Raw genomic sequence first — 27,176 nt, forward strand, 5'->3', positions numbered from 1 at the left:
GGTGAAGAGGCCCCAGGGGAGGAGCCCTGGGGGATATGGCTTCACACCAGGGCTGGGGCTACTTAAAGAGCAGGGATAATTTAAGATAGCCCAGAAGGGTCTGAGAGATGGTTTAGACTAGGTTAGTGTGATAGGCCCTGCTGGACTGATTGATGAGTGGGCCCCAGGATAGGGCTTCAGATTGAAGGACCTTACAGTGGGTGCTGAAATAGCCCCTCCCCCTGTACTTATTTCCTTAGAAGACATTTGCTTTGCTTTTATCACGCAGACTGCATGTGACTTGGCCAGAAGGCTGAGTTGCCAAAGACCTACTGCAAACAGGTAGAGAATGCATGTGGGCACACCAACTTGGCCAGGGGGTGCATGTGAGAGGTGAGTGCACCCCATTATAGTCCTATAGTGGAAGTAGAGAAAATACCTTTTAAGGCTTATTTTCTTGTTTCTTGAAATATTTATGAGTATAGGCCAAAAGTTTGTTTGATTTACATATTACTTTTCTAAAAACTAGAACTCAACACTGCTCTTCCCAGCCTGGCTTAAAATGCCTTTCCAGGTGAGGTGAGAGATTACATATATTTATGCATAGCCCCCTTATTACCTAGTCTAAAGGAGAACTTTCAGTAGCTATTAGCTGTACAGGGCCTATGGCACATAGCTGAGCAGACCTGACTCCATTCTGTAGTGTGCAGTAGTATACATACACTAAATATGCATACTGATGATGCTTTATTCTTCTCCTACACTCTAGTTAAAAACAATAAACTTTACAATGGATTAAAACTATAGTACTGAATGTTTTCAAAGATCTTTAGCTGCTTTAGAAGTAAATAGTAAATTCAAATGAACTCACTAGCTGTTCCACCTGAAGGAGAAATTCCTTGTTATGGTCTCTCTCCCCCAGCCAAAATTCCCTTAATTCAGTGGACCCAATCCTGGCAAAACACTTTGAGACAGAAAAGACTTGCTAGCTCACCAAATCCATCCCCTTTCAAGTGTAGGGAACTGCCATCTAAGAAAGGATGAGTCAGACCCTGCTGCCATTAAACTCTTCAGTGGGAGCAGGATAAAGACCCATTAAACTGGATAATGCTACTTGGGATCATAGCCAAAAGGCCAAATGCATTCAAAAGCTGGAAAAAGACATTTACTTTTCTGTTTAGTGCTTTCAGCAACAATTTCAAATGGAGGGGAGAGGTGAAGGGAAGGAAATTGTTGCCTTCTCTTACTGAGTTCTTCAGAACAATGCAGTAACCTATAAAACAAAAAACCTGTTTACAGGTGTTCCTGTATTTCATACATTTCCCCAGATGCTTTTTTATGGTCTTCCCCTCACACATCTGAGCAATGAATGTTTGGCACAATATTGTTGACCTTGAGTGCCAATGTGCAACACTATACAATGTTTAAGGTAATGGAAGAGTCCTCTCTGAGATATTTAAAGAGGTGATCATACCAAGTGGAAGATGGTTTGGTGTAGAGGCTGATATAAGCAGACTTAGTGGGGGCCAAAAGGGGTAGCAAGTAATGCAGTAAAATAGTCAAACATATCCATGGTTCTGGGAGATGCTAAAGATGACATGGTAGTGAGTAGGGAGCTGGAGAAATGAAAGGAAGAGAGCTGGGCGTGCAGGCAAATTCAACTATGGGGAAAGAAAATCTGTTAAGAGATGGGAGGAAAGACTAAAAGAATGTGGCAATGGAAACCCAAGCAAGAAAGAGGAGTTTGTGATGAACAAAAAATGGTATAATGGAGTGAAAACTACCTCCTTGAGGCTGGAGGCCAGAGAGTAGGAGGAAGAGGGATCAGTGTGGAGTAATAAGGGCATAGCCTTACTATGGGTTTTTTCTTGTTTTGTTTTTAACTGTACGCCAGACTGATACTTTTACCCTAAAAGCAGGTTTAGAACAAGGTTAAATGGAAGGTAATGTTCCAAACTGCTCCACTGGAAGGAGCTGTTCATTCTGGCTCCTGTCTGCCACTCTGAGAAGTATGAGTGGGTGGAGGCAGAAAACCCTAACCCAGGGGTGGGGAGAAGGGGGAACAGAAGAGGAAGTGAGACAAACTAGTGAGGAGACAACCTGACCCTTCAGTGTTGCTAGGACACTTTTTGTCCTAGCAACAGTATTGGTAAACTGTTAGAGGAGTCAACTGCAAAGGCATTCAGAGCAAATCAAGGGTCAGAAGATCTCTATGCAGAAAGAGGAGCATGGGTCAGGGAAGCTCAAGAGCAGGGGTTCTCAAACTGGGGGTCATGACCCCTCAGGGTCACAAGGTTATTACATAGGGGGTTGCAAGCTGTCAGCTTCCACCCCAAACCCCGCTTTGCCTCTAGCATTTAAAATGGTGTTAAATAAAGTGTTTTTAATTTATTAAGGGGAGTCGCACTCAGAGGCTTGCTATGTGAAAGGGGTCACCAGTATAAAACTCTGAGAACCACTGTTCAAGAGGCTTGTCTACATTGAAGTTGTTGAACGTTTGTCTTTCATGGGTAATCCCCCCCCCCCCAAACGAAAGACAAGTTTTGCTGACGCAAGTAGCAGTGTGAACGCGGCTTTGTTGGCAGGAGCACTCTCCTGCCAACAAAATTAAGGGTATAGCTACACTTGCAGCTGTACAGCGCTGGGAGTTAAACCTGTCTTCGTACAGCTGAGTAGGGAAAGCGCTGCAGTCTGTCCACACTGACAGATACCAGCGCACTGTCACAGCCACATTTGCAGCAGCGGCATTGGGAGCGGTGCATTATGGGCAGCTATCCTAGCTTTCAAGTGGCTGCAACGTGCTTTTCAAAAGAAGGGGGTGGGGTGGAGTGCGACAGGGAGCATGGCAGAGAGAGAGTTGATTTTTGGAGCCGACACTCTGTCAGCAGCTGCCTTGCAAGTTCCGACCCCCTCCGCCACCCCTCCCTCACTCACTGAAAGCAAACAGCAGCTGATAAGCAGCCTCCCCGAAACGGACCCCCGCTCGCTCCCTCCCTCCCACGCGCTGTGCCACTTCTCTCCTCAAGCCCCCTCCCTCCTCCTCTCTTCAAGCAAACACTGGCTGTGTTTGTTTTTTTGATAAGCAGCTTCAGGAGCCTGGCATTCACAACAAAACAAAGAGTAATCTTTACTTAAAAAGATTATGGGAAGCTTCTGGAGGTCAGTTACAGCGTACTAAGATTATTCCCTGTTTACACTGGCACCCCAGCGCTGCAGCAGCAGCGCTATACTCTTTATTCCTCTCGTGGCGGTGGAGTACAAGCAGCGCGGTAGCCAGGGAGATATAGCGCTGTATGTTCCTTGCCAGTGTGGACGGGGAGTGAGTTACAGCACTATAAAGCCACTAACAGCACTGTAACTCAAGTGTAGCCAAGGCCTAAAACCGCTTGCAGGGCTGAAAGTATTTTGTCCACAAAAGTGCCAACAAAGTACCAAAAAAGAGTGTTTACACAGGCTGACTTTTAGTGACAAGGCTGTATAGCTAAAAGCTGTGTGGTGTAGACAAGCCTATTGTGACTGCTTCAGTCTTACTTTGATAAAATTCTTTTTATCAAGTGTTTTGAGGCCTGCTTGTTACTCCTTTCTGTTCAGAGTGCAACATCAGCGGAGGTCTCTCAGAAGACTCATCCCAATTCTTCACAGCTCGGCAGCTTGTGTAGTCACCTACACCTGTGTAAGGTGAGTGTGAACTGCTACCATTCTGATTGGTAGCATTTTACACCTACTTTGCACTCACAGGGTACAGTTAGGCACTACAATAACACTATTAATGACTGCACAAGGTGCAAATCTGGGATGAATCTAGCCTATGGGATGTAAAGCCACTGTCTCTCATGGACACTTTGAGGCAGCAAATAGAGGAGACAAGCTCCTGATCAAGGAGAAAGTCTTGAAGAAAAAGTGCTAGTCCAGATCTTCTTTCTAAGATCCCTTCTGTGGTCTGAGGAACTGTAAAGCCTTTCTCTTTGTGATGCTCTGTACCTTGGGGGAACAACCAGCACCCCAAAGTTCATCATTGTAAAATGAGTGGGTGGTATCCAATGCAAAGTTTGTCATGTTGGGTGTCTTTGGAAGGCTCGTGATGCACTGAGCCTGGTTATTATAGTAATGTTATAGGGTATAATTTCATGTATATAGTTGTGGCTTAAAGCAAGCCCAGGCAAAAACTCTCTAAGAACAGAGAGGCAGTTCACACCTCACCAGGGCATGTATGAGACAAGCCCAGCCCAGCCTCACAGGAACAAAGGACACTGGCCTAGGCAGCAACAAACAGATCTGTTAGGTCTGTTTGGGACTGCAATGAGGTAATGCTCACCTGACTCTGAAGGGGGGTCGGGGGGCAAAGCCAAGAGGGAAGAAAGGACATAATAAAAGGGAGAAACATTTTCCATGCTTCCCCTCTCGTCCACCTACATCTACAGACACCACCAAGCAACTGAAACGCTGATCAAAGGGGAGAAGAGCAGCCAGCCAGTCTGTGGTGAGAAGCATCTAAGTTTGTAAGGGCATTAAAAGTGTTAAGATCAGCTTAGAATGCATTTTGCTTTTATTTAATTTGACCAAATCTGATTTGTTGTGCTTTGACTTATAATCACTTAAAATCCATTTTTATAGTGAATAAGTCTGTTTGTTCTACCTGAAGCAGTTTGATTTGGAGCATGTCAGACACACCTTGGGATAAGCCTGGTACATATCAATTTCTTTGTTAAATTGACAAACTCATGTAAGCTTGCATTGTCCAGTGGGCATAACTGGACTTTGCAGGATGGAGGTTCCTTGGGTCGTGTCTGGGACTGGAGATAATGGCTAGTATCATTTGATTGCAAGTAGTTAGGAGCAGCTTGCATGTCAGAGGCTGTGTGTGAACAGCCCAGGAGTGGGGGTTCTCACAGCAGAGCAGCGTAAGGCCGGCTCCCAGAGTCGAGGATTGGAGTGACCTAGCAGATCACCAGTCCTGATCACACCAGAGGGGAATGTCACACCTTTCACTCTGCTGAGGTCAGGGGAAGTCAATCAATAGAGGTATTGCTGCATTAGATGGAAACTATGCCAAACTTAGCAGGTGGGCTGAGTTTCACCTTGAATTTGTAGGTTTGTTCTAACTTAAAAAAAAATCTACAGGTGTGAACCTGTGCAAACTGACACCCCAGATGTAGTTTGTTATATTGTAGTGTCTAGGGGGGTCAACCTCATTGTGCTAGGCACTGTACAAACATACAACACAGATTGTCATACTTCAGGGACAGGGACCATCTGTCCTGAGAGCTTACGCAGTCTAATTTAGGACAAGACAAAATATGTGGTTTTGTCCACTAGGAAATGGTCTCATAGCCTAAGCACAATTTTTGAGCTGTACCAGTTTAGACTGTATTTGAATCAGTAACCTAGAGGTGACAGGCTCTGTATCACATTACCAAGCCCATGATCCATCCAATCTCTCAGCCAGTTTTTAATCCTAGATCTTTGTATAATGGATCATGAACTATTTTGTTGATTACAATTATAAAATGGAAACCTTTGCACACATGGCACTGGAGAATTAAGAGGTTTTTTATTTTGAGACAGCTGAAAAACTGAGTACAGCACTTCTCTTAAAGCAACTGTTTACACCATTTTGTCATATTAATATGCATCTTCTCACCTGAAATATAGCAATAAAAATCATGCCTGGGAGAGTCTCATTAGAAGTTGGATCAGTTTTTATATGGGAGAAAGAATTCTTTGGACTCTGAACCAAAATCATAGTTGCAGCAGCATTAGCTGCTGCTTTTATGTAAGATGAATTCCTGGGTGGGGTATAGTGACTACCTTTCCTGTTGGTCTTCTAGCACAGGAGTCCACCCAAGAAAAATGGGGTGGGGCCACAACAGCCCTGCAGTTATTTCTGGCTGCTAGAATGGCCCTGATTCAGGCAAAGGTTGGGGGAGAGATTTGCAGGAGTTCACAAAGAAGGTCAATAGCAGAGCTGGGATTAGAATTTAGGAGTGGAAATCCTGACTTCATTGACTTCAACATTTCACATTAAGCCTCCTGATTTCCAATTCAATCTTTCTTGGAGCCTGCAAAAGTGGTACTTTCTCTCTTGTCCCATGCACTGACTGCAGCTCAGAATCTAGGTCTCCCTCTGCATATGTTATTGCCAGTAAGCATACCCCTTTACTATAGGACAAATAAGACATCACATTTGTGTGTGTTTATAAAAAAAGAGAAATCTTTCAAAGCAATTCTCATATGTTCTGAGTAATTCTGAAAGTCTTAGCAAACAAACCAAAGTAGGGAGAACTAATCTTCACAGATTAATTTTGTTCTCTAGACCCATTTTATGGGGCAGCAATCTTGCAATAATTATTGATTATCAGGCAGGACTACTAATCCCCTTAAGGTCATTAAGTGTACTTAATTAAAGAGCAGTTAGCAAGCTTCTCTTTACCAAAGTAATAGTGGCTGTTAAAAGTGATTTGCACATTACCAATATGGTGGCTATTACTCTAATGGTCAATTTGTCATTTATATTTTCCGAAACAAATACATTTGGTAGGTCAAATGAGTGCAAAAAACATCGGACATGTACTTGTTACAATATAGGAAGATTTCTTTTTTTCTTAATGCACAAGTGTGAATGCATTTGTTCTACTCTAATTGCACATTTTATCTTAAGGTGAAGTGTATAAGTAGACACCATTTTCTATTTCTTTTATACACTCCAATATGGAGATATTGATGTAGATTAGATATTAGAAATCTATAATTATATTCAAATGTGCATATAATCTTAATTCCCCACTGAAATTACTTTGCAAAACTCAGTATCTGAGAAATTTTTCATTATCTCAGCTCAGGAGAAGATTTGTGGAAAGTTTTAGAGAAATCAGTTCAGTCTTTTTTTTATTTTATTTTTTGAGGGAGAAAGTTTGGGGACAGAAACCATTATGAGCGTTTGAAAAATCACTTCCAAATGTGCTCAGTTGCATCCTGCTAAGAAGTTTCAGCAGTTCCTAATGAAGCTCTGACCCTTTTGACATCACTAAAATCTGTAGATTCTCCTTGCTTGATGTAATTAGTGCCTGTGAAAGAGGGGTTTAGTTTCTCAGGTTGCTACTGTGGTGATTTTTGAGACTGAAACACACCCTACAAAATCCTTTAAAAGCCTGCAAGGAGAAAAATCTTGGGTATAAAAAAATATTCTGGCAAGTATTTTAGGTCTATTTCCCCCCCCCCCCCCCCCCCGTTTCCATTTTTAACCAAATCTTATAACTTTTTCCTAGTGGCAAATAGGATAGTTCACCTAATAGAAGAGAGCACCTATTTTGAGCTCTGAAGGGTTACAGGATATCAGACCTTAAACATCCTTGGACCAGGACTATGCATTACCCATTTTTGCATGTCAGGCCAGGGTCATTTGGGACTCTTGGGGGAGGGGAGAGGGATATTCCACATTTGTGGGGGAAAAGAGGAAATGTTTCTAAAGAAGGCTTTTTTTTTCTTAATGGCAGCTGTTTAGGGGTTTGGAATTGACAGAGATGGGCAGAGTGCAGGCAAGGTGGAACAAAGCTGCATAAATAATACATTCAGCTGCATAATACATGCAATTCATAATCCATCCAGGAAGAGACGTATCAAATTACATATGGGTAAAATATATTTGGGTAAGTCAGTCAATAAACATCAGGAAAATTGCAAGCTGTTCATAGGCAATCCATGCTGAAACAAAATGAGCTCCCCCTCCAAAAGGAGGGCAAATTCATAAAAGGGCTTGAGTGTGCCACCCTGAATGATGCATGGGACTACTTTTGGGGAAAGTTATTATTCAACATGACTAATGGTACAAAAATTCTCTATCCTTAAGGGCCCTGGTCCTGCTCCCACTATGAAGCCAAGGGGAGTTTTGCCATTGACTTTATTGGGAACAGGCTTGGGGCCTAGTTGTTATGCACGTGCTATGGCATCAAGCATTAACATCTTCATTTTAAATGTGTGTGTATATACTGTTAGATTTCCCCCCACTACATTTAATTTAGATATTTGCAAGCAGCTTACCAGCTAACAATCTTTTAATATTCTATTTATTTAATACTGTTGCTTGGGATGCCCATATAATCAGATAAGGGTCATTAAATCACTTTTGTGATTAAATAGGATAATATTTATTTGCTTTACTCACCCTATTAATATTAGAGCTTATGCTGACTATATTTTTATATTAAAATGAAGTTATAATTTTTCAAATATCATAATTATATGAAAAGGCTATATTATCTCATTGTGAGGATTACCCTCCTGTACCTTATCCACCATAATGTCTGCGCATATTGGCCTTCAGATTTCCTCATGTTAGCTGCTGACCTCAGGCATTTCTCTGGTCTCCCATCTGGCATCTGTTATTTATCCTCCACATAGTTCTAAAACATATCTGTCCCTCCACCCCCATTCCTTAAGAAGTTCTGAGTAGTCACTCTTAACTATTCATGCTCCCAATGATATCTGCTTTATTCAAAAGACAGTTTGCATTTTCAGGTGGGCCTGCAAACCAACTTTTCACCTGTTCCTTTCTCCAACTGCAACCAAATTCTGTCTATTGTGATCCTATCACAATCCCCAGGGCCTGCTTGAGGATTTTAGGGAGGGTCAGTGGGACTATTCTTTGAGGTATACCCTCACCAAATTTAATTGACTCAACTTCTATTTCTAAGGTGCTAGGAACAAATCTTCAGGCTCTTGTGAACCTCCTCCTGCAAGGGAAATGGAACTCAGCCATTTACGCAGAGATCGGTGACTAGTTGGCAACAGCTGAAATATTTTTGCAAGGGACAATTGGCCAATGCGCTGGGTATTTTGGAGCTACAAGCCCCTGGATATGGAAGGGATTTACATGCATTGTAGTGAATATGATCACTTATGTAATCCTTGTGAGTAACGCTGGGCAAAGAATGCTAACACTTTTCTAACAACATTTACACAGCACCTACACCTACCCCAGCCCACATTGACCACCACTCCCAGGCCACCCTTTCCATACTTGCAATGTACACAAACTGACTCCCTATATGCCACACATATGCGGGTGCTTGCTCCACTCTAGAGCTGGTTGGAAGATTATGTGCATGTATTAAAGGCAGAGAGGTTCGTGTGGGATAAGTCCTGTGTCCAACTGTGAGCTCCATTTTTGTATTGAGAAATCCCTTTTTATATTGTGTGGTAAACACATGTCTAAACTTTCCTGAGGGCAGCTTATCGTATTGAATTCCAGGCAGTGTCCTGCCCAGGAGAAGGGCATGATATCTCACTGAAGGACTATCATGGAGAAGCCATGAAAACTGTCTTCCAGGGCTATTAACTATCAACTACAGCCTTACCTGCCTGGAACAATGGGTCTTCTTCACTGGTGGCAAGCCTGAGGAGGGTTGGAGGCTTCCAGCTGGGGACATGCCAATAGTGCTGCTCTGAGCAGGGAGCTGACCATCACACAAAGGCAGGAGGGGCTCTGGCTTGCCTGAAACATTAACAGAACTTCATGGGGTGAAATCAGACTGGGGAGGATGCAGCTCAGGACTTTTGTTGTTTCAATAAGTGTCTGTTAAGAAATACCTTTGCTAAGCCTGTGTTCCTTGCTTTCCTACTATGTTGTCTCCAAACGGGTTAAACTGGAAACCCAGAATGCCCACAGTTTAGGTGGAACTTTGTGTCTGAGAGAATAACTGGTGAGACTCAGACTGAGACTTTGGGGCGGGGGGAGAGTGGAGGAGAATATTGTGTGTCTGGACAGGGGAGTTCCACTTCCCAAAGAAGGGTGTCAAATGCAGTTGAAACCTGGGAATGGGCCAAGACACCCAGACCTAGAAATAGTGACTATACGCTATCCAAACCCAATTGCATTGGAGCATGTGGGAAGCATGGGTTGACAGACTGGTGACCATATAGAAAGGCACTAGGTCAGGCTGTAACAAGGGGATTGCAAAAGTTTTCACTACTTATGAAATCTTGAGACTTCTGAAAACTTCCAAACAGTGTTAGAGCTGGGCAGAAACCTGGAATTATTTTTCTGGTGAAATTTTTTAACTCTTGTTTTGGCTGAAATTTTGAAGTGTTCTAGAGGTGTAAACCTCTATACGTGTACACACAGGCAGATTCCTTCCTCACCACTTCCCTCCAGCATGCAAACTGGCATTTCAGGCACGTTCCATGTTTTGTGCTCCCCATTCCCCTCCTGCTGCTGCTCTTCACTGGCTCTTGTCCACAGCTCCTCCCTGGTCTGCTTCTCCCCTGCTTTGTCAACAGCCTGCTACCAACTTGCCAGTTTAAAACTCTCTCCCCCTGTGCAAGCATGTGAATTCTCACTCCCGCACAGCAAGGTCTCCTTACTCACATGTTTAAACAAATGGATGGTGAATGAGTTTTTGCTGCTTCTGTGTTGATTTCCTGTGACTATTCTAGTCAATGAGCTTTACTTAGCATGAATGAAAGCAAATGTTAAGCTTGAATGTTTCAATATTCACCATCAATAAATTTCAAATAGTGGGCCAGATCCTCCCCTGGGGCTTGATCTTGACCCACTGAAGTCACTAGGAGTTAGGGTTGCCAGGTGTCCAGTTTTCAACCAGAAGGCTTGGTCGAAAAGGGACCCCGGCAACTCTACTCAGCACTGCTGACTGGGCAGTTAAAAGTCCAGTCAGCGTCACAGCTGGGCAAAGGCAGGCTCCTTGCCTGCCATGTCTCTGTGCAGCTCCTGGAAGCATGTCCCTCCTCTGCTTCCTATGCATAGGGGTGCCTAGGGTGCTCTGCACGCCGCCCCTGCCCCAAGTGCCAGTTCTGCAGCTCCCATTGGCCATGGTTCCTGGCCAACGGGAACTTCAGGGATGGCACACAGTTGCCTGGCTGCACCTCTGCTTAGGAGCAAGAGGGGGGACATGCCACTCCTTCTAGGAGCTGCCTAAGGTAAGTGGTCCCTGGAGCCTGCACCCTTGCCCAGCACTGATTCCCCTCCCCCCTGCCCTCCAAACCCCTTGGTCCCAGCTCAGAGTACCCTCCTGCCAGGGCCGGCTCTAGACCCCAGCGCACCAAGTGTGCGCTTGGGGTGGCCTGTCGCCGGGAGGGCGGCAGGTGGCTCCGGTGGACCTCCCGCAGGCGTGCCTGTGGAGGGTCCGGTTGTCCGGCAGCTCCAGTGGACCTGCCGCAGGCGTGCCTGCAGAGGGTCCGCTGGTCCCGTGGCTTGGGTGGACCTCCCGCAGGCGTGCCTGCGGATGCTCCACCGGAGCCGTGGGACCAGCGGACCCTCCGCAGGCACGTCTGCAGGAGGTCCACTGGAGCCACGGGACTGGTGACCGTCAGAGCGCCCCCTGTAGCGTGCGGCCCTGCTTGGGGCGGTGCAATTGCTAGAGCTGCCCCTGCCTCCTGCACCTCAAATCCCTCATTTGTGGCTCCACCTCAGAATCTGCATCCCCACCCCAGAATCCATACCCCCTCCCACACCCCACCTCCTGCCTCAACCCAGAGCCCCCCTCATCCCTGGCCCCACCCCAGAGCCTGCACCCCTGCCTCAGCCCTGTAAAAGTGAGTGAGGGTAGGGAGAGCAAGCAACAGTGGGAGGGGGATGGTGTGAGTGGGGCCAGGGCCTTGGAAGAGGGGTAGGACAAGGATGTTCAGTTTTGTGCAAGTAGAAAGTTGGCAACCCTGCTAGGATCCACCCAGATCCACACACGTATTGAAATCCAATGGCAGTCAGGAGCCTAAATACATATGTGGATCTGGGCCTTTGCCATTAACTTCAATGGGAACAGGATCAAATCCCAGCATAAATCCACTGAAATTTATGCCAGCTGAGGATCTGGCCCTTAACTAATCAACTATAGTGCAAATTTCAATTTGTGAATTTTACATTAGTATGTGAGGTTTGAAATTCACACTGTTGTTTGGACATAAATCATCAGATCAGGGAACAAAGAGAATATTTTATGGCTTGCTATGTCACATACAAATGCAGCCCAAACTTTGCAAAAATAGCAAACTAGTTGTAAACCTAAAGATCTGGAATTATCTGAAGAAACTCATGGATGACTTTTTAAAATATTAAATGCACTGAATAATTTTGCAACTTGTTTGTGGACTATTTGATTTTTGTCTTGTCCTCTTCATAAATTATTTGGAACATTAGTATTCACCCAGCTCTAGTATAATATCCCTGTGGAGTAGGTCAGTATTCTCCATATGGGGGAATGAAGATACAATCGTCAAGTTAATGGCCACAGAGGGAATCCGAGTAAAGACCAGCAACTGAACCCATTCTATTATCTGATACTGCAGTTCCTTCAATGCTCCTTTCATTGAAATTGTTGTTGTGATGCATGTCTTAATTTATATAATTAAGAGATTTAAACCAAGACTCAAGTAGGAAAGATTTTATACAAGGGTAATGCTCCTTCCTTCTGTCCTCTCCTTATACACTGGAGGGGACTGGATTACTAAACTGCTAGTTTAAATCCAACTTGGTTAGTAGTGTTTGAAAGGTATCATCTCGTGGCGGTTTGGTGGCTTGTGGAAAAGGAGTTTGATTTCAATCCAGACACCACACCCATAGGGGCAGTATAACAATCCACACAAACAAATTGTTCTCATTGCATAGATACAAATATATAAAGGACAACTAATTGTTCCCTTGTTACTAATCTGAGAGGAGTAGTCAGTCACTGAATAGGCGGGGGGCGTGAATTATTTTCTCACACCTAGAGCACTGGTCAGGACTGAAGCACATTGACTAGGGAATATCTTTATCATATAAATGCTCTACCTAGTCAGATATTTTTCATAATTTACAATAAGTAGGTGGCTTCAAAAGGAAAGCACTTGCATAGGGCAATTCCACTATCCAATTATTTGCAGTTTGTTTGGGAAGTAGTACTCATCCTGGGCCAAATCATCAATCCTCAAGCACACTCTGATTTTTCAATAAAATGGAGTAGGTATTTGTTCTACATAAGTGGGACACACAGCTTTATTATCAAAGAAGCAATATCCTGTATGAGCATTTTGTAGCCAGAAATAGCTGGCATCATGTGAAACAAATGCCCTCCAGTGTCTGCTCCTTGTGCGGCTTGTGCTGTCTCATTATGAGTTGCCGCTGGTGTCTTAACTCAGGCTTGAAAGACGTATTAGTGGGCCCTCTCAGGACCTTTACATGGCAGAAAGAAGGATCCCATCTTCTGATTATAAGAGTGACACATTGGTGAGGAACACTGAGCACTAGGAGGCACTTTCTCTATTGGAATCTTTACAGAAGCTCCTGAAGATAAAGACCTCAGGGAGGAACAAGATACTATATCCTGTCAGTTCCCCAGGATATTGCATGTAGTCATGAAGAGATTTCATCTCACCAATGTGGAAAAGCAGCACTGGCCACTTCACAGGTAGAAAGAGCAGCCATGACTAATACTGAAAGTATTTGACAAGGTGCAGAGGTTCTAAGTGATCTCCACCAAACAAAGGGTTCACCTCAGTTCAGTTCCTTCCCCGCCCTTGCACAGATGGACTGATTATGAATTGGCTGCTTAGAAGACAAACTGGACACCCATAGTCAGGGACTGGGATAAATCTCAAGCTCCAGAATCTTTTGCTTCCTTTTGTACTTTTGTTACCTTATTTGCTTTCTTGTAATCTTTCTTGGAGCAGGGGGAGGGAACTTGTAGACTACCTTTGGGTTGTGTGTGTGTGTGTGTTTGTTTCTGTTATCCTACCAGCTTACTCTACTCAGCGTATGATTTTATACAATCTAAAACTAGAGGGGAAGAAGAGAACAATTTATAAAAACCCTTCTGGAATAAGCTAGGGTGAGTAACCTTTCCAATATGTCAGAATAAGGGCAACTGAAAGAATCATGCATTCCAATTAGGAAACTGGGAATTCAGTCAGGAGCAGATTGCTGTCCTACTGATCTGTCCAGCTTTGTTGTCAGTAACTGAGTCACACTAATTTGTGAATACCTTAAGAGAAAATGTCATGGATGCTGGTAGACCAGGTGCCAGCTCTTGCATCAGCTGAGCACTGACAAATTCATAGCTGGAAATCAGATCTGCTCACCTCTGTTAGTATTCAAGATAGGTGTTAGATTTGTCAGGATGTGTTTAAACTCTATTAAAAATACTTGTAAATTGCTGCATGCACTAATCTTTCCTATGTCTCTAGCCAATGTTTATAAGGAAATATAAGGGTGGTGTTTTTTTTTTTAACTTTATAACTGTAAAAAAGCCTGCTCTTGTCAACTCAGACACCAGGAGTGATTCCCTCGACCATCAAGGAGGACTATCAAAACTAAGTTGGCCATTCTGAAACATCACCATATAAAGACTTTGCTAACTTCCCCTGCACAGTTTACATGTGGAAGTGTTCAACTCATCAGTTTGGATTCTGGAAGAGGGAAATAAAGAGCTGATTTGATTTTATAAAAAAAGGAATTGTTTTTGTTTGGACTGTCACAGGGTTGGAGCAAGCAGGGCTTTGGAGCTGTGCTCTGGCTCTGCTCCTGCTCCAGGCAAAAACCTGCAGCTTCCATGCTCCAGCTCTGGGCTCCACTCCAAAGCCCTGGGAGCAAGGAAACAAAAGCAGAGATCCCCAGGTCAACTTGGGTTAGCCTTAAAAGACATTCAATGCTGACAGAATGATACATCTGTCACCTTTTGGAACTGTAGTCTATAACTCTTGTGTCTATAAGCTGCCTGCTTTTAACCTGTAAACAACTCTCTCAGAAAGAGGAGTAATTCACCAGGGAGAGGCTGTTCTAGATTTCATTTCTGAGGAAGTGGTTGAGAATTTCCAAGTGGAAGACAGCTTGGGTGAAAGTGATCATGAAATGGTAGTTCATCATAGGCACTGACTCTGGGGGTACTGCGGACCTGGAGCACCCATGGGCAAAAATTAGCAGGTGCTCAGCACCCACTGGCAGCCAAGTTTCCCCCCCTACCCCCTCCTTGCTGCCACCTCCTCCCCTGAGCACACCATGTCCCCTCTCTTTCCCCTCCCAGTGCTTCCTGCCTGCAGCCTAACAGCTGTCTGGTAGCACTTAGGACTTTCTGGGAGGGAGGCGGAGTGGGGATGTGGCATACTCAGGAGAGGAGGTGGTACAGGGGTGGGTACTTGAGGGGTGGAATTGGGGTGGGAGGGGTCAAGGACCCAAAGGGGAAGCTGGCACCTAGGGCGTTCATGATTCTAAGAAATGGTAGGAGAGAAAACGGCAAAATAGAATGGATTTCAAGAAGTCACACTTTAGCAAACTCAGGGAAGCAAGTCTAAGTGGGGGGGGGGGAGAGTTTGAGAGTTGGCAGTTTTCAGAGACATTATTAAGGGCAGAAGAGCAAACATCCCCCTGCACAGGAAAGATAGGAAGTATGGCAAGAGATCACCCTGCCTTAACCAGGAAATCTTCAGTGATCTCAAACTCCAGAAAGAATCCTACAAAAAGTGGAAACTAGATCAAGTTACAAAGGATGAACATAAACAAATTACACAAGTATGCAGGGACAAAATGAGATTAAACAAGCTACAGACATAAACGGTAACAAGAAAATGTTTTACAAATACATTAGAAGCATGAGGAAGACCAAGGACAGGGTAGGCCCATTACTCAATAGGGGTGGGGAGGAGTGAGAGAAAAATAACAGAAAATGTGGAAATGGAAGAAGTACTAAATGACTTTTTTTCCTCATCAAAAAGTTTAGTAGCAATTGGACATTTAACTTAATGAACACCAATGAAAATGAGGTGGGATCAGAAGTGAAAATAGGTAAAGAACAAATTAAAAATTACTTAGACAATTTAGATTTTTCATGATGAAATACATCTGAGAGTACTCAAGGAGCTGACTGAGGAGATATCTGAGCCATTAGTGATTATCTTTAAAAAGTCATGGGAGAGATTCCAGAAGACTCAAAAAGGGCAAATATGCCTATCTATAAAAATGGGAATAAGGGGAATTACAGATCAGTTGTCTTAACTTCAGTACCTGGAAAGAAAATGAAGAAAATACTTAAGCAATTAATTTGCAAACAAACACCTAGAAGATAATAAGGTGATACATAACAGTTAGCATGGATTTGCCAAGAACAAATCCTGTTGAACCAACCTAATAGCTTTCTTTGACAGGATAACATGCCTTGTGGCTTGGCGGGGGAGGGATGTTGTATCGTGACTTTAGTAAGGCTTTTGATACCATCTCTCGTATGACCTTCTCATAAACAAACTAGGGAAATAGCTCCATCTCGGTTGTACTGTAAGGTGGGTGGCTAACTGGCTGGAAAACCGTTCCCAGAGTGTAAGCAGTGGTTCACAGTCAAGCTGGAAGGGCATATAGAGTGGGGTCCCACAGGGGTCAGTTCTGGGTCCACTTCTGTTCAATATCTTCATCAATGATTTAGACAATGGCACAGAGAACACTTCTAAAGTTTGTGGATGATACCAAGATGGGGGTGGGGGGGTGTTTGCAAGTGTTTTGGATGATAGGATTAAAATTCAAAATGATCTGGAGAAACAGTCTGAAGTAAATAGGATGAAATTCACTAAGGACAAATGCAAAGTACTCCACTTAGGAAGAAACAATCAGTTGCACACATAGAAAATGGGAAGTGACTGCCTAGGAAGGAATATTGCAAAAAGGGACCAGGCGTCATAGTGGATCACAAGCTAAATATGAGTCAACAGTGTAATACTATTGCAAAAAAAGCAAACATCATTCTGGGATGTAAGAGCAGCAGTCTTGTAAGCAAGACCCAAAGTAATTCTTCTGCTCTACTCAACACTGATTAGGCCTCAACTGGAGTATGGTGTCCACCTCTGGTCACCACTTTTTAGAAAGATTTGGAGAAAGTCCAGATAACAGCAACAAAAAATATTAATGGTCTAGAAAACATGACCTATGAGGGAAGATTTAAAAAAAAATTGGGGTTGTTTAGCGTGGAAAAGACTGAGAGGGGACATAAGTTTTCAAGTACATAAAAGGCTGCGAGGAGGAGGAGGAAAGAGGTGGTGTGTGTGTTTTTATTCTTAACCTTGAGGGTAGGACAGGAAGCAATGGGCTTAAATTGCAGCCAGGGAGGTTTAGGTTGGACATTAGGAAAAACTTCCTAATTGTCAGGATGGTTATGCACTGGAATAAATTGCTTAGGGAGGTTGTGGAATTTCCATCATTGGGGATTTTTAAGAGCAGGTTAGACACCTGTCAGGGATGGTCTAGATCATACTTTGTCCTGCCTTGAGTGCAGGGGACTGAACTAGAAGACCTCTTGAGGTCCTTTCCAGTCCTACAATTATATGAATTTTTCCTCCTAGTTAATAAATCTTAATTACTATAGGATTGGCTACAAGCACAGTTTTTGCTGTGAGATCTAAGATACAAATTGATGTGGGGTGAGTGAGAAGTGCCTCGAGACTGGGAGGGACCTAAATATTTTGTGATCTTTGATATGTGACCATTTATCCCTAAGTCCTGGGTAGCAAGATAGACGAGTGCCCAAGGGGATTACCTGTGACTCCATGGTAAGACTTGATATAGTGCTCCAGGAGTTCACAATTGTTACTGGATTGATGAAATCAAATTATAGAACATACCACTAGTTTGGGGTGTTTGCCCTGCACTTTTTTTTTTAATAGTTTGCCCTGAGGTTGGCTCTCTCAGTCTTGAACCATTCTGGACAGCATTATAGTCACCCTGACTGTACATATAATTTTCCTTTGTGACTCCAAACATTGTGTCAATCTAACAATTAAAACCAGTTTTTATGCTGGAAGCTTGTGTGGGTAGTTTAACCTATCTTGGTTTGGGTCACACAGGGTATGATCTTTACCTATTAGTGTGAACTGGCTCTAAGCACACCTGAAAAGAGCAGGTCACTTTCAGGTGTCCCCACCAGCCATTGTATTGCTGCGGTTCTAAGCTGAGCCATACCTTTCTGAATCACGAAATCTCAGCAGGCACTTCTATAGATACTACACTAGCAATCTTGACAATATTTCATAATGTAAGGCCTTGTGTCTTCAGCTGTTATAAAAGTGAGTACTCCAATTGATTTCAATGGGACTGATAATGCAAGAGCTGCAGGACTAAACATATTGCTCATATTGAATTATGAAGAAAAAGGATCAAATTTAGGATACCAAAGTGGTAAACTATATTGTACTGTATCTTCAACAACAAACCAGTGTTTGTTAGAAATTAACTTTTTCCCCTCTAAAAATGGTTTAGTTAGTAGACAGTCTGACCCTTTATTGAACAAAAAATTATTATATAACTTAAATAACTTCCATCTGTTACACTTAGTCATAATTTGTTAACATGTATATCTCAACATGAATGAGGTGGAGGCTACCTGTACAGTAGGTGAATGTGACCTATTTCCAGAAACCTGGATTTCACACCTAGAATTTAGTAACTAAAAGCTAGGTGGTCTCAGCATAATCTCCTCTGAGCATGTGACCACAGCAAAAAACTTGCTACAATTTAGCACAATTGTTACACTCTTCTCAGGAGAATTGCAGGGTTTCATATCTCCCTGCACTGTGCTTCATTATTATTAATCTTCAGGAAAAAGTTGAAAGTCTCAAGAACACCCATGCAGATATGTTTGTGTGAAAGTTCCCAATGGAAAGGTTTGTATGGCCATCTTGTATTTTTTTTAAATAGGTCATCCAAGCAGAAAACCATGTAACTTAGGTGACCCTTTCACAGAATCATAGAATATCAGGGTTGGAAGGGACCTCAGGAGGTCATCTGCTCAAAGCAGGACCAATCCCCCAACGTTGCACACTTACAAATAATGTAGAGTGAATAATCAAAGACATGGGCCCATTCTTGCAGTAGCTATGTGATCACCTGTGCCATCATTAAGCTCTGGGAAAGTCAATGTGACTCAGTGGAAATGCAGGGCACCTGTATGAAAATAGCTTACAGAATTAGGGCTACAGCTGAAGCACATAATTTATGAACAACCCATAGGCTGAAATGTGTTGGCAGAAAATATCTGTTGAACAAGTTTGAATAATTAAATTTTATAAACCAAACTCTGTTCATGGAAAATCCACTGGTTTTAATGAAGTTAAACCAGGGATGAATTTGACCTGTAATTTTTCATTCTTAGTAACAGATGTATCTCCAACTTCAGTTGCTTATATTTGCTGTCTTGAGAAGGACCACTGTAGTCAATATAATTGTTTTTCTTTAAATGTGCAGCCATACGTATGAAACTTTTTTAAAGCTTTGCTAATTGCATTAGTTCTAGAAGCAATGGATAGCTATCCAGATATCTGACTCAACTTCAAAATGAAAAAAAATTAATTGTTTAAAATGGTAACAAAAATGTCTTCATGATGGCACAGGTATTCTCACATAGATACTGCAAGAATGGGCCCATGTCTTTGATTAATCACTCTTCATTATTTGCAGGTGTGCAACGGATCACCTAAGTTACGTGGCATTTTCTGCTTGCATTTTTTTATAATATAAAAAAGGAAAATGTCACATCTTGGCCAGTAAAATGTTTAGAATTGGTGTGGGTTGTTTTTTGTGTGTGTATGTATAAACTGATTTGAAGGGATACAAACAAAGTGGCTTAATTTTATAATGGACCTCTTACAAGTGTTTCAGTGAATCTTGAAATTCTGCAATGCATTTAGGAATGTATAAATAAATTCTGGTTAAATTTTTAAGATTATCAAGTAACTCACGGCAATGGAAACACAGTACTAGTCATTCTACAAAGCGTTGGTTTTTTTTAAACGTACTATAGTGACTAACTTTAGGCAAATCTCAAATGTCTGAGGTCTGTGTTGGATAAGAATCCAAATGTTTGTTTAGATGCTTATCTAAACAACTGTCATATAAAAACTGGGCTGAAATTCATTAGATCATGCTTTTTTATAATTATACTTAGCATTTATATCCCACCAATAACTTTAAGGTATTATACAAATATTACTGAGTAATACTTGCAACACTCTTCATAAAGGAGGTACTGGTATACAAGCATTTTTATCCCAGATTTACAGATGGGGGGAAACTGAGATATAAAGAGGTTTGTGTGAGTGGCTCAAGGTGTCAGAGAAGGAATGGATTTACACTGGGATAATATCCCCTGCATCCCTGCCAAATAGTGTTTCCTCCTTGGTATTTAGAGCTGTGGCAAGCAGCCTTTGCAATACACTGAGTACACCTCTGTCCAAGTTTTGTCTTACCAAGACCATGACTATTTGGGCTAGACTCCAGAAACCCATTATCTTTCAGCACCTTTTCTTAGGCCTGGTCTACACTAAGAAGGGGGTTCGAATTAGGGTACGCAAATTCAGCTACGTGAATAGCGTAGCTGAATTCGAAGTACCCTAATTCGAACAACTCACCCGTCCACACGCGGCGGGGTCGAACTCCGCGGCTCCCCCGTCAACTCCGCCAACTCCTTCTGCCGAGGTGGAGTACCGGAGTCGACCGCGGCGCTTCCGGAGTTCGAACTATCGCGTCTAGATCAGACGCGATAGTTCGAACTCCAAAAAGTCGAACTCTCCGCGTCGAACCGGCAGGTAAGTGTAGACATACCCTTAGTCTGATGCTCACCTCTTTGAGGCAACCTCCACAACCGTATTCTTCTTTAACAAGTTTTATTGAAAATGAGAGAATAGCAGTAAAACAAACATACCTTATGAGCTCATTTTCTGCTGCTATCTGAAACAAGGATTATTTTTAAGTTAACCAAACTGTTTTTTGAACATTTAAAAAAAAAGTGCCTGGATTACTATCAGAGAGCTTACAACCAGAACCTTAAAATACATAGCCCTTCTATATTTTGCTTTTTGCCTGTACTTTTCAAAGTGGGTATCATTGTTCTCAATTTGCAGATTAGTAAACCTCATTGAGTGACTTGCACAAGGCTACAAAACAACTATTGTCAGAGCTGTGATTAGAATTTTGGTCTTTTGACAATGTTTTGTACTCCCTTTGCTTATCATGCTACTTCCCTTAATCTAACACTAATGTTTCCCACTTGGAAGGTTGTTGATTTATCATATCCAAACTGGTCCAGACTCCCTGTCTTCCATTTAAAGAAAATTCTACTGAAAAATGTATTCCTGAAAGGGACTCAAACAACTTGAAGTATAAAATTAGTGCACAAGATGACCATGCAGAAATGTGCATATAGTTATGGCATATGTAATACCCCTGGAAGATAACTGGGAATAATAAACTGCTCAAAGGTAAAAAGATGAATTATGTTAATGTTTCATTTTCAGGTGGAAGCATAACCTGGTTAACGCCATAGCTCCAAGGAGATTACTGTCTCTTTTAGTGGAATGCACTTTGTAAAGGGCCATGGGAGAAAGGTAGTAGTAAGAGCACAGAATAAACACCAGTTTGAAGAAAGCCAAAGTGGCTCCCCAAAGCACTCTGCTGGCATCTGTTTTGCTTTGTTAAAAATGGCACACAGTGGAACTGGGGAATTCAGGAGAGAAAAATGTGTTGTAGTCAGGAAGTCCCTTACTCCACACCTAACAAAGAAGAGATAACTTGAGTCAACTAACCCAGCCTGCTCTGTCAAAGGCTAGGACATGGCAAAACCCAGTTCATTTGGGATGATTCAAAGAGCTAACTTTTGACTGAGGAAAAGGTAATATAGTTAAACACTGTGCTAGGCATGGGTGCAATTGTAAAGGGGGAACCTTCCCCAACCAGATTTCTGTCTGAGGAGGGAAAATAGTGGGAGCAAAGGGTAGCAGTGCTCAGCCCCTACTGCTGGCAAACAACTGCATGGTAGCCTCCTGCCAATAGGAGATGCTCTGAGTCTCTGCTGGGCAGGCAGGAGAGTGCAATGAGAGACTCACTCATCTGCGGCTGACACAGCCCCTGCCTACAGGTTTGCTTCCTCAGCTGCCCCTGGGTGCTGCATCTTTAAGCTCTGTAGCATCCCCCCTTTTGGAACAGGTACAAGGAGGAGCCGGGGGGGGTGGTGAGGCCCCATGGGAGAGGGCACTGCAGAGTGGGAGGTGGGGAATGGGGGTTGGGGAGGGGACCCTTGGAAGAGGGAGCTGTGATTGGGAGAGGCCCCAGGTTGGTACTTGGAGGGGAAGGAGGACTGAGTGGGGGAGGCAGAGAGGAGGAGGTGAGAATGGGGGAGCTGGGAGGATGGGCGGGGTCAGAATAGGGAGAGTCAGACGTTGGGTTTTGGGGGAACAGAGTAAGCTTCAGTGAGAGGCTGGGAGAGAGCAACAGGGTCTGAGGGAAAGCGGCCTGCACAGTTGCCAAATATAGGGCCCTTGGACTGGAAGCTGGAGTAGTGGGCAAGTCTGGCGTCCCTTACCAGCTGCTGGGAAAGTGGCACTGGACCTACCCTCGGACTAGAAGGCTGACTGGAATGGCTAGTAGGCTGCTGATCCAATGGGATTGCCATACGCTGGAAGGAAAAGACTGTACAGTCACCTGGATGGAGGGCTGAGTCTCAGAGACAGAGATCATGGGGCAAGAAAAGAGGTGCTGGAGCATAGTGGAGCTAATCCCTGGATGGTGGCCACAAGGAAGTGCCCCTAGTGGTGAGTGTACCCCATGATGGGTTAGATTGACAGACTCCTTATTCAATCCTATCATTTAGCGTTCTGAAAACAGAGCAACTCTTACATGCAGAAGTGCATGTGTGTTAAACATCATAATGACTTGGTGAGCCCAGGCCTCTTGCTCTGTGGAGGGCCTCCTCCCCTCCAGCTCTGAGAGCTCAGCAACAGTGTCCTGTGTAGGAGCAGTGAGCGAGTGTGCTGAGCTGCAGCTGCCTCAGTGACATTTCTGATGGCTCTCTCTTGCCTCACTTGTCTGGGGAGAGGTACTGCTCTGGCTACTCTGCTGCTGTTCAGAGAATGGTTGGAAGGAGCAGGATTAGTGATCCATTGGCTGCAGATGGGCCCAGCCTGGGGAATACCTATCACGCAGGCCTGTTCTCCCCTCCCTTCCCCCACCATAATCAGAGCCCAGCCATGGGGAGCAGGGACTTAGCTGCTGAGACCCTCCTGTGAAGCAGAGTGAAAAGAAGCTTGTTGGTAAGTTGGAGGGGGACACGGGATCAGTTTTGCTGGGAAGAGGGTGGGTGAGGCCCAGAGACAGCCAAGGAAACATCTGCTGGGAGTGGTTATATAAGAGGTACTGAGCTGTGGTGTGGGGCAGATATGGATTTGAGATGAGAGAATTAACTGAGAAGAAGATTGAGAGCCTGGGGAGCGGGGAGATAATCGGTTGATTGGGGGGAATAGAGAGTTGATTTATAGGGTTACATAGGAGATACATTATGGAATTCTGGCTGCTGGAGGATGGATTGATGGAGGAAAAGAGGTTGTAAGGGGGACATGGGGTATGTGGGGAGCTGAGTGGGAGAGAATAAAATGGATTGGGGGAAAGATAATTGGCTGGTCTGAGAAGGCGGAAAATGTAGTTAGGAGAAGGGGAAAAGGTTAGATTAGGGCAGAGAAATGCTTGGAGAGGCTTATGGGCCTGGGGAAAGAGATGAGTGGATGGTAGAGGACTGATAGCGCTATAAGGACAATATAGATGGTGGAAAAAAGATGGAGCAATGGGTCAGGGCAGGGGGAAGAACAAGAGTGAAGATGGGAGCTGTAACCAGTCCTGTTGACAGGAGAGAGAGAGAAATAAAGTGGGGGAGAAATCCCTGGGGCCATGCTACTGAAGAGTAGCTGGGGTGGGAAGCAGTCACTGTGGCTGGGGTTGTTTCAGCTGTACAAGCTTTCTACACAAATGGCCTTGGCCTTTCAGGTAATTGATTAACTTTTCCCCTTGCAGAAAGACACCACCAAACTCATTCCCCAATGGAAATATGAGGGGAAATCTCAGCAAGGAAGTCCTCTCAAGTCCTTTCCACTGTCTTTTTTTAATATGGGAGTGGACAGACTGGCTCAGTACTATTTCAAGTGAAAATTTTCTGTTATAGCTCCTTGCCTGAAAGACCATTTCAGTCCTGCCCCTCCAGTAGCAAAGGAAGTTTTTGGTGCTAAAAGCGACTGTGATGTAAAGTACTTCTAAAGCTGTTAAAAGGCTCTTAACAGCTCTATAAAATACTTGCTGCCTCCTCCTGCTCTTTCAGAATTTTTTACTGTAGTATTTATCTCCCTGGCTTACTCAGAATTTCCTCCCCTAAAAATAAGTTGTTAATTATTCCTGAGATGTCAGGATCTAACTCCCCTCTAACTATTAAAATATACTTGCATTGTAGTTTTTTTATTAGGGTTGAGAGACTATTTTTAAAAAAAAATCTGCGTCAGTTGAATTCAAAATATCAACTTGATGATGTAAATGGACCTTTCTTCACTTTCTGAAAATATTCTGGGGGAACTTGTATAGAATCAATACTCAAACTTAAACTAGAATACTTGCTGCAAGTGAATCTTGAATTGTGCAATGAAGTCTAATCTTTGAAATTCATGAGATATTGGCTAGTTTACATATAGGGTGACCAGATGTCCTGATTTTTTTTATAGGGACAGTCCTGATTTTTGGGGTCTTTTTCTTTTATAGGCTCCTATTACCCCTCCACCTCCTGTCCTGAGTTTTCACACTTGCTGTCTGGTCATCCTATTTCTTTATGGCAGGGACCTATGTAAGCAGAAACTTAGCAAACACTGCACAAAGAAAGTTTGGTATTGAATACAAGTTGTGTAAGTATATTAAAGTTACAAAAATATTTTGAATAATGTGCTGAGAATTTTGCAGTCTGAGTAAACAGAAAACAAGGCAAAATTGATTAATCAATTGTTATGAATTATTTGCTCAGCATTAATTATTGTAATGCTTAAAAGGGATTGATGCCAGATGTAAATGAATGTGCTAGTTCTGTGGGGAAATTGATTACAGAAAAATTTATGTTGCTCTCTGAATGAGAAGGAATTCTGTAAAACTGTATTACATTCTTCAAAATAGGAACTGCACACAGATATCCGGGGGTGTATGTGTATAATATCCACATGTGGCAGTACACTTTGGTAGAACCATTTGTGTATGATTCTAGTTTTCATGTATACACACACAAACGACATTAAAAGAACATTAAGGTTGCAAAGATAAATATTCAAAAGTTAGGAAATGCAAAGGTTGTCCTGCATAAAAACCTTAATTTAGCCAGAGCATATGCAAATTAAGATTTTTTTTTCCAGATGCTCATAATTTGGGCAGACCTTCAGAGAGACGGTGAAAAGAACCTCTCTGACCCAACATAAGAACTGCCATACTGGGTTGGACCAAAGGTCCATCTAGCCCAGTATCCTATCTTTTGACAGCGGCCAATGCCAGGTGCCCCAGAGGGAATGAACAGAACAGGCAATCACCAAGTGATCCATCCCATGCTGCCCACTCCCAGCCTTGGGCAAACAGAGGCTAGGGACACAATCCCTGCCCATATTGGCTAATAGCCATTGATGGACCTATCCGCCATAAACGTTTCTGGTTTGGTGGGTTTTTTTACACCTGTTATAGTCTTGGCCTTCCCAACATCCTCTGGTGGACATAGGTGCCAACTTTCTCCAGCGCTGGTGGGTGCCCACGCTTCCCTGCCCCAACTCCACCCTTTCCCCACCCCCCATTCCAACCCCATCCCCAAAGTCCTTGCTCTAACTCCGCCCCCTTCCTGCCCCTATTGGATCCCTTCCCCCAAATCCCAGCCCCGCCTCTTCTCCCAACGTGTCACGTTCCTCCTCCTTCCCCCTCTCTCCCTGACCCGCAAATCAGCTGTTCCGTGGCGCAGGCGCTGGGAGGGAGAAGCAGGATGTGGCAGCGTGCTCGCAGAGGAGGCAGAGGCGGAGGTAAGCTGGAGCGGAGGGGTGGGGCGGGGAGCTGCCAGTGGGTGCTGAGCATCCACCAATTTTTTTCTGTAGGTGCTTCAGCCCCAGAGCACCCACGGAGTCAGCGCCTATGCTGGTAGAGATCCATAGGTTGATTGTGTGTTGTGTGAAGAAATACTTCCTTTTGTTTGTTTTAAACCTGCTGCCTATTAATTTCATTTGGAGACCCTTAGTTCTTGTGTTATGAGAAGGAGTAAATTTACTTTCTCCACACCAGTCATGATTTTATAGACTGCAATCATATCCTCCCTTAGTCATCTCTTTTCCAAGCTGAAAAGTCCCGGTCTTATTAATCTCTCCTCGTATGGAAGCTGTTCCATACCCCTAATCATTTTCGTTGCCCTTTTCTGTACCTTTTCCAATTCCAGTATATCTCTTTTTGAGATGGGGCAACCACATCAGCATGCAGTATTCATGGTACGCCCACATTTCTGATTTATATAGCTATCACTGATGTATTTTCTGTGTGTCTATCTCTTTCTTAATTAGTCCCAACATAGTTAGCTTTTTTGCCTGCTGCTTTACGTCGTGTATGTTTTCAGAGTACTATCCACAATTGACTCCAAGATCTTCCTTGAGTGGTAACAGCTAATTTAGAACTCATCATTGTATATGTATAGTTGGGATAATATTTTCCAATGTGCATTACTTTGTATTTATCAACATTGAATTTCATCTGCCATTTTGTTGCCCAGTCCCTTTGTAACTCTTCGCAGTCTGCTTTGGACTTACTTATCTTAGTCAAGATTGACTCTCCCTCTGCATTCTGCCAGATTTCAAGTCCCTGCTCCAAAGCACTGATGTGCTATAGCTTCTCAGTGAGACAGTCTTGAGAATGTTTTTTAATAGGGGAAAATAAATTGTTTTGCATATACTTTTGAAATGGCTGAACCTTTTGTAGCTGAAATTGTTCCAAATTTTTTTGTCTGAGGCAGATACCCGACATGGACAACTTTCAATTCAAATGGTTAACATTTGGCAAAGTTGGTATGGGTCTTAATAATGAAAAGTATCAGGCAGACAACTCTAGGCATATCTAATCACACCACTTAAAATAAGAAGTTAAACTGTGAGGGTTGGATTCTGGAGGGTGCCACAGATTTCCTGTGAAGCCTTGCACAAACCACTCAGGGCCCGATTTTCAAAAGTGACCTAATTTTTTGAAACCACAACTGTAAATAGCGATGGCTTCATCTTCCGGGGTGCTGAGCATGCAACTGTAATTATGCAAGCTGAAGCATTCAAAATTGGTCACTAGAAAAATGACCTCAGTTTCCCCTTCTGTAAAATGGGGATAACCATCTCGCAGAAATATATTTCAAAATATATATGCACTTCTACAGGAGATT

At 43.3% G+C, this 27,176-nt stretch overlaps 1 protein-coding gene and 1 long non-coding RNA gene across 3 annotated transcripts in view; one reads left to right on the forward strand and one right to left on the reverse strand.

Annotated features, from left to right (window-relative positions):
• The window catches only part of LOC123367306, a 78,515-nt gene that overhangs the window by 46,491 nt on the left and 4,848 nt on the right, over window positions 1-27,176 (reverse strand). The window contains exons 2-3 of one of the 2 annotated variants that reach the window (XR_006578402.1): window positions 20,640-20,665; window positions 9,333-9,469 (exon numbers count right to left, since the gene is read on the reverse strand). This is a non-coding gene — a long non-coding RNA (uncharacterized LOC123367306). The remainder of the gene's footprint in view (window positions 1-9,332; window positions 9,470-20,639; window positions 20,666-27,176) is intronic. The other variant, XR_006578401.1, reaches the window with a different exon arrangement.
• USH2A (usherin) overlaps window positions 1-27,176 on the forward strand; it is a 624,012-nt gene that overhangs the window by 398 nt on the left and 596,438 nt on the right. Inside the window, exon 2 of the mRNA XM_045011456.1 lies at window positions 269-372. The gene's annotated coding sequence lies outside the window, so the exon portion shown is untranslated. The remainder of the gene's footprint in view (window positions 1-268; window positions 373-27,176) is intronic.

Source organism: Mauremys mutica, chromosome 3 (assembly GCF_020497125.1).
Source record: "Mauremys mutica isolate MM-2020 ecotype Southern chromosome 3, ASM2049712v1, whole genome shotgun sequence".
In the NCBI taxonomy this organism is placed as follows: domain Eukaryota; kingdom Metazoa; phylum Chordata; order Testudines; family Geoemydidae; genus Mauremys; species Mauremys mutica.